The sequence below is a fragment of the Penaeus monodon genome, chromosome 23 (assembly GCF_015228065.2).
Source record: "Penaeus monodon isolate SGIC_2016 chromosome 23, NSTDA_Pmon_1, whole genome shotgun sequence".
In the NCBI taxonomy this organism is placed as follows: Eukaryota; Metazoa; Arthropoda; class Malacostraca; order Decapoda; family Penaeidae; genus Penaeus; species Penaeus monodon.
Genome location: NC_051408.1, coordinates 13595017 through 13595237, shown reverse-complemented (window position 1 = coordinate 13595237; position 221 = coordinate 13595017).

Genomic DNA, 221 nt, shown 5'->3' with positions numbered 1-221 from the left:
GTTAACCTGATAATAAAGATCACCAAATTATCAAGATATCTATTCTTACCCAAATATAAGTAGAAACACAGCCAATAACAGTAATTAAAAAGGCAACGAAACAAAATATAAGAAAACGGGAGATAGTGAAACGTGGAGACTTTTTACCGCAGACTGAGTCACACTATTCAGGATTGTAATGACTGCGACGTTCAAGCAAGCTATCAGCTGATTTTGCAGTC